This window comes from Amblyomma americanum, chromosome 9 (genome assembly GCF_052857255.1).
Source record: "Amblyomma americanum isolate KBUSLIRL-KWMA chromosome 9, ASM5285725v1, whole genome shotgun sequence".
Lineage (NCBI taxonomy): Eukaryota > Metazoa > Arthropoda > Arachnida > Ixodida > Ixodidae > Amblyomma > Amblyomma americanum.
The window spans coordinates 45,998,700-46,005,357 of NC_135505.1; the positions used below are offsets into that span (position 1 = coordinate 45,998,700).

General features: G+C 45.9%; 1 non-coding gene across 1 annotated transcript; it reads left to right on the top strand.

The window, feature by feature from the left end:
• The first annotated feature begins 5,738 nt into the window (after window positions 1–5,738).
• On the top strand, window positions 5,739–5,812 carry TRNAN-GUU (transfer RNA asparagine (anticodon GUU)). Its single transcript has one exon. It is a non-coding gene; the product is annotated as a tRNA-Asn (tRNA).
• The last annotated feature ends 846 nt before the right edge of the window (window positions 5,813–6,658 follow it).

Genomic DNA, 6,658 nt, shown 5'->3' on the forward strand with positions numbered 1-6,658 from the left:
CGGCAACTGTTGGCTTCCGTCCTGTATGGTTATCTCATATTCGGTCTGGAGAAAAAATAATGCGCATGTATTTAACATTATCAGCCGGGATTATATAGTCTTCACTGAAGCGATACATTGTCTTCACATTTTCGAGCTTTTTACTGAATCGGATGTAAGTGCGTTTTGAAAAATTTAGTTCCAGTTTCCTATAGTAGCACCATGACTTGATACGATTAATATCTGTTTCTAGCTGAGATACTAATCTGCCTCTGTACTTAAATATAGTTTACGATACCATCAGCAGCACATTATCTGATTTGGGAGGTGGGATTAGTTCCTGGCTTTATGCAAATTAGAAAGAAATTATGAAGAGGAGTTTTCCTAAAACTGATGCTTGGAGTACACCAGACATTACAGATCATGGGTTCCATTCACAACCGCTGATTAGTACTTTCTGATAGCGATCGGGGAAATATTGTTCAATCGATCTGAGAACTAAAGTAAGGAGACAAATGTATAAAGAAATAAAAACAGTAGATAGTGATGTACAGTATCAAAAGCCTTTTTTTTTAATCTATGAAAAGAGTGTGAGTGGTACCAGAGTGAAATGAAGAAAATTTGTCGTGACAAAATTTCATTAGTTAAGTGCCGCGGGCAAACCCAGCCCTTTTTGAGTGTTAAAGAAAAAATTATTAGCCTGCAAGCGATGGACAAAATGGCAAGTGATGGACAACTGATGAAGAAAGTGAATGATGTGCTCTATAGGTTTGCAGCTGACACAGGTAAGCGAAATTGGTCTATAAATCGACCAAAGGCAGCGGCAATGCACTTTGAGCAGCGGCACAACGTTTACCGACTTCCATTACAAGGACAACACACTCGTTTTTTAAAGACCTATTTTAAAGACTAGAACACGCTGCATCTATATGGTACCCTAGCTGTGCTAAGCAATGCCCTGGAGCTTGTCCAGAATAAATTTTTTCGTTTTATTTTCTATAACTACCATCGTACTGCTAGCATGTCATCAATGAAACACATGTCAAACCTTCCTTCATTTGCTTCTCGACGGAAATTTTCTGTAATTTGCTTATTCCATAAATTTTTTTATATTTTTCCCGAGATTCGTAGCGCACTCATCCCTTCGCCTTCGTGCATGTCATCGCGCCTGGACCACGCACACAAGGTTGGAATTGCACAACTCAGGGCGAAAACATGCAGCAACTCCTTCATTCCTCGAACATCCAAAGACTGGAACCACCTTCCCGGATTGATTGCCAGCATTGTAGACATTATTCATTTTAGAACCGCGTTAGCCGGCATTGTATATGTCGATCATTGATTTGGCTGCTTGGCATTTTCTTTTCTGTATTGTATTTAACTAATTCATCCACTCCCCTACGTAATGCCCCAGGCTTTGAGGGTAACAAAAATAAATAAATAAATAAAAGTGCAACGGCGAAGAGCATGGCGTAGCAACTCTCCTCCTTGCTAAACCTCCACAATGTTTTACGATTTATGGCGGTTTAACATCCCAAAGCGGCTCAGGCTATTTGAGGAACGGCTTTTTGAAAGCCTCCGGAAATATCAACCACCGGTGGTTCATTAACGGGCACAGACATCGCGCAGTACACGGGCCTCTATAAATTTGCCTCCAACCGCTGCGGCCGGGATCGAACCCGTGTTTTTCGGGTCAGCAGTCGAGCGCCATGAACACTTAGCCAGCGCGGCGGGTTATAACTCCCGTAATTGAAAGTATTTCGAGAGGTAACAGAGCGGGAGGCGCGACAGGCCACAGTTGGGGATTACAGAGAAACCAGGTCACAGCAGCCACTAACTGTAACGCCCTCGTCGTCTCCCAACTGCCGGTCATAAATTTACACCTCCTCCCACCAGCCCCCCCACCGCCCTTTGAGTAAAGCACAATACGTGTGCGTTGTAATATGGGCCGCACGAATGGTATCGCTAAAGAGAGGTGGACGGGTGACGTGCACAGGATGGTGCTTGGGAAGGACACTTGGGGGTCAGGGGAGCAATTTCCTAGGTCATGTTGCTCGGTTGCCCCACGAGGAGATAAGAACCCATGAAACGAGGCAGTACTTTCACACATGAGCGCGCAAGGCGTGCCGGTATCATGACAAAAACGAGCGATCCGGAAGGATTGTCGTAATTACTGTAGTGAATATTGTAACGGCGTTTTTTAGTGGTCTGATGTGATCCGGGCTAGTACAGAGAAATTTTTCGGGCGGCATCAGCGCTGGGATTAAGTCACAAGCTTATCCATTGGTGGAATCGTCATGAGGGCGCAGTATATCGCAGGGCAGCGAACGGTCGCGGCCGTAGAGTGCCAAACGGCAGAGTATCCAGTGGTATCGTGGCCTCATGATTTTAGGCAAAAGCAACGAAAGACATACTGACGCCCCATGCCCGAAGGTGCTGGAAACATACCTAGACATCCTTTCCGTCAGCGTGCGGTTAAGGCTATCAGTAAAGCCGGTGGTCCTGTGATCGTAGGCTGCCGTGGACTGGTGACGATTGCAGGGTGAGCAGAAAAGGTCGTGAACCACTTTAGGAAGAAAGCAGCGGCCTCTATTCGTAGGCAGCTGACTGCGAGCGCCATGAAGCTGGACGTCATCATGGAAATGAAAGTCGCAACGGAGGATATCGTCAGAATAGCTTGCATTATAGCGCCCGGGGTGGTGTAGTTGGTCGCGGCGGCAATCCGTTCGTTAGCGGAAGTTGATGTGAGAAAACGCCCAAGCATGTTTGAGGCGAACTCAGAAAAACGGGTCAACCGGAATTGCGAACGACTGAAGGTGGCCACTACGCTGCAGTAGGGCTTTTTCCTGCGCTGACACTTGCAAGCGGCAACGTAGCGGCGGATAGAACGTAAAGCACAGGCCAGGAAACTTGTCTTCCCGATATGCACGCGGGTGAGAAGAAAAATTGCCCTGTAGTTTGGACATGATGAAGTCGAGCGAGTACATTGGAGCTATAAGATAGTCCGGGACAACGAGCAGGAGGTCGGCGCCATGTGTTTGCATAAAGTGACGGTGTACAGTATCGTGATGCAGCGCGAACAGTTTGAGAGAAGGGTCGGAGTGTTGGCTGCGGAGGCGTTCGATTAAACGGCGCAGAGATGTACCGCGACGCTGTTCGTCGCCGATGTGGAGAAATTACGAAACGAGCAAAACGAAAACGCCGGCGTCACGGTCGTGGGACTCAGAAACATCGACGAGATGGCGGAACGAGCAGTGCGGACTTCGGTGCAGTCGGCCTGACTTGTAAGCAGTCGTAAATGGGCATTCCTGCAAGCGCAAGGCGTAGCGACGCAGACAACCTGCAGGGTCTTCAAGAGATGAAAGCGAACTCAAGGCGCGGTGGCCCGTAACTACGCAGAAGGTCTCCGCTAAAAATAAGGGCGGAGTTTCATCTACGCCCAAACAAGTGCTAGGCATTTCTGTTGCATTGTCGAATAGTTACGTTCGGACAAAGCTAGCAGGCAGCTGGCGTAGGCAATCACGCGGTCTTGATCGTGCTTCCGTTCGGCAAGGAGGATGCCAATACTCTGGTCATTGGCATCTTTGCGAAGTTCCGTAGGTGACGGAGGGTTGAATTAGGTCAGTATAGGTGAAACGCTGATGGCTACAATAAGTACTGTCAAGGCGCGAGCTTTGTCAAGGCCCAAGGAGAAAGGCAAGTTCTTCTTCAGAAGGCTGGTAAGGGGACCTGCTGTGTGTTCAAAGTTTTGGATGAACCTGCTGATTAAAAAAACTGCAGTTGATTGTGTACAGTCTTGGTTCGACATTATGTAGCTCCAAAAATATGTCTCAAGAGGGTTTAAATACATTTGACTGAGCAGTACACTAATACAGTCAATTTAATGGCAAATGTCTTCTCATGTCTGGATACAGTGGAACTCTCGTGTAAACGCTTCCTGCAGTGGACAAAACGGGGAAGAGGGGGAGGGATTTTGGGCATTCTTTAGGCATTCCTTTTTATTTTGTAAAAATCTTTGCACCGGCGTTTCAGGCTTCACAGCTGTGCTCTAACACTTAAGTTACAAAATAAACTCCGGGACCTAAGAAGATGCCCGCTGCTACTGCTACGCCCCCATTTCATCTGCCAAGCACCTGTACTGAATGCGGCTAGGTCCGTTCGTGAAAGGAAGTTGCATTAAAAGTTAAATTTTCAGCACAAAAGCTCGTGTGCAGTCATGGACGAAAATTTTGCGGAATTGGCATACGAGGAAAAGAATATATGCTTGCGCGGCCAGGGAAAGCACGCCAATAAAATGTGGAGATGCATCAGGATAGAAGCCTGTTCCATTGGCTAGAATGAATGGCAGCTGGCTGGATGGCAATGAAGTGAATAATTAATTCTAAATCCATTAATTTTCACCCCGCAGACTTTTGTACCTGATCCTAATAGCACATGAGCTTTGTAAACATAGAAAAAAGGTTCCTTATGAAAACACTCAGACCTGACGCTAAGTAATAAAGCAGGCACAAAATGTTGTAAACATAGTTATATCAGTGAAATAACGGCAAACACTTTGAAATAAATAGCTAAACTATAATAAGATTTCTAAGGGACAGATGATACGTTTGACGTCAAGTGAACTGGAGAAAAAACGCATTTACCTCATTTGAAAGCAGACATGACTGCAAATTAAATTGGCTTTTCAGGTTTAGGGGTGATGAGTGCAACCGTAAATGATTGTTCTAGTCAATAGGCAAAATGCGTTGTTATGGAAATTGAAGAAACTGAAAAAAAAACGCGAAACATTTGTTAACATGCTGAAAATGTGGTTAAAATGCACCCAAAAAGGAGTCGTGCAAAAGGTTGGAAAAGTTTTTATTGCATTTAACGCGGCACTCTGCGGCTTCGCAATGTTAAAGTCAAGAATGTGCTCACAAGACGCATGCATCTGACAGCGCCTGGTGTTAGCACAGAACAATAGTGGAAGTCGAACGAAAAACGAACCCGATGTTTTGGAGGCTGCTTTCGTGAGCAGTGTGCCTCTGAACTGCAAACCACCTTTGAGGGAGCACGTAAACCTCTAGACATGTAACTTCTGATTCACAGCAAGCCCTTTCTCACACAACGCAATGACCCAAGCCGTCGCTGCATCGCTAATATGTTCATCGCTACTCACAGCTACAATACTATGACCAACATGAACAAAAAAAAGCCGTCCTGAAGATCAGTGCCTTTTGTGGCTGGGCGAGTGGTAAGATTTTCGGCGCGTGACGCATGTGACGTGCAACAGCAGCGCCAAACGTCTGAAAGGAAAAATAAATAAAAAAAGAGGTGAAGTGCGAGAGTGAAAACATTAGCTGATCGACTTTCATCCCGTGTGCCAACTACTCGGCCCCTCGAAGTCTGCCCCGCGTGTGTATGCAGCTTCCCAGTGTGCACAGCAACCATAATAATCTTGAATGAACGATGAGCGAAGATTGTACATCCACCTGTTCAGCGTTTCTGCACCGTGCACCTAACAGTTCACATCTCTTTGTTGCAGTGGTTTATTTTGTGTAAGGATTGAAGCACGAGGCACGGCCGTTCAAAACAGGATGTGCTTAGATTCTTATTCCCTCTGTTCTTGCTGCGAATACCACTGACAAACTCTGCTACAGATACGAAGTGGCGCTTGTTAATTGCGACATACGGAAAGCTTTCTTATGCTTAGCTTTTATCGACGACAGATGGCGAGGACCTTACTTTGAGTTCCCTTCTTTGCTTAAAACCTCAATCCCGCCTCCGTGGCGCAATCGGCTAGCGCGTTCGGTTGTTAACCGAAAGGTGGGAGGTTCGAGCCCTCCCGGGGGCGAGCGGTGTTTCTTTTTTTTTTTTTTGGTGCTTCGGTTTAAGTGTGCTGATGATTATTTTTTTCCCTGTCTTGCGACTAGCTTATGAATAAAGTGAAGCCAAATGTTCGCTTTAGGAGTGACGGGTACAAAAAAATTGCACGTTTGAAGGTTATTGTGAGAATTCTTGCTAAGCTCTCCGTTTCAACACCACTGCTTAAAGCTAATTATGCAGGTGCGTGAATTTTTAAATCAGTACGATGTAGCGAGATAAGCCATGTTCTCATAGCTTAAAATTTTTTTTCAATTCCTTACTGTGCGCCATATACTCCATTGAGGAGGTACGCCATTAAGGAGAAGAGGGCAGAGGAAGCTCCTACAAGTGATTATTAATGCTCATTTAGCATGAGAAAGGATTGAATGGTGAATAAACCTCGGCGGGAAGACGATTCCCATTCATCGATGGTTGTGGTTGCGGGAAACAGGAGTGCTGCCGACCGCAGTGCTCTAAAACCTTGACTCATGTGTATAGCAGCTGCCTTAGTTGGTCCATGATATTCCTTCAAAAGTCAGCAAGATGCTAGAGACAAGGTTAAAGGAGCAAAACGCACTGGTATTCACTTCGAACTGATTTTAGAGTGCAGATATTAAACGCCCGTTCGTAATTTGAGCCGTGTCGCCACCATGAATGTAAACGTGCCAAACTATGTCAATAAATAAAAATAAACATCGCCGGGGATGGCATTTGAACCCGCGGCGCCGCGAACAGATCAATTTCGCTGGCCACGGCACGAGATCACAAGGCGATCGCCGCAGCAGATCATGGCTCGGGTTAAAATTTAACACAATTTCGTGCTCTGCACTGCCCA